This window comes from Tenrec ecaudatus, chromosome 9 (assembly GCF_050624435.1).
Source record: "Tenrec ecaudatus isolate mTenEca1 chromosome 9, mTenEca1.hap1, whole genome shotgun sequence".
Classification (NCBI taxonomy): Eukaryota; Metazoa; Chordata; class Mammalia; order Afrosoricida; family Tenrecidae; genus Tenrec; species Tenrec ecaudatus.
Genome location: NC_134538.1, coordinates 145,663,197 through 145,663,775, shown reverse-complemented (window position 1 = coordinate 145,663,775; position 579 = coordinate 145,663,197). Strand labels below are relative to the sequence as shown.

At 42.8% G+C, this 579-nt stretch overlaps 1 non-coding gene across 1 annotated transcript; it reads left to right on the top strand.

Moving 5' to 3' along the window:
* The first annotated feature begins 218 nt into the window (after window positions 1–218).
* LOC142457489 (U6 spliceosomal RNA) lies at window positions 219–326 on the top strand. Its single transcript, XR_012786217.1, has one exon. It is a non-coding gene; the product is annotated as a U6 spliceosomal RNA (small nuclear RNA).
* Window positions 327–579: the final 253 nt, after the last annotated feature.

The following is a 579-nucleotide window of genomic DNA, read 5'->3' as shown; positions in this document are numbered from 1 at the left end:
CGGGTTTTGAAAATGACTGAGCTTCGAAGGTTGTAGCTACCGTGTTCAAACAGGATAAATCTGAAGAGCTGTGTGTAGGCATGTATTTTGAGGAGATTTCTTGTTGGCTACGATATAAACGGTTTGTATTCTTTCTAATCACTTTAAGGGGATTTTGAATAGAGCCAATGGGGTCCTTGTTTTGCGCAACGCCACCCTCAAGATGAACATGCATTAGGGTGCTCGCTTCGGCAGCACATAGACTACAATTGGAACGATACAGAGAAGATTTAGCGTGGCCCCTGCGCAAGGATGACACGCAAATTCGTGAAACGTTCCATATTTAAAAAAATATATATATATAAAAAGAAAATGCATTAGGTACACTGAAACCACGTGGTAGACGGTGGTTGTGGGAATTGTGTGAAGCAAGAACACAGCACTCCCTTCAATCTACAGAAAACCAATAACCAATGCCACTGAGACATGACATGAGTCGATGTTGACTCATAGTGACCCAAGGAGGCATGGTAGAAGTGTCCCGGTGAGCTTCTGGGATTGTATCTCTTTCTAGGAGAAGAAAGCCCCTTATTTTTCCGA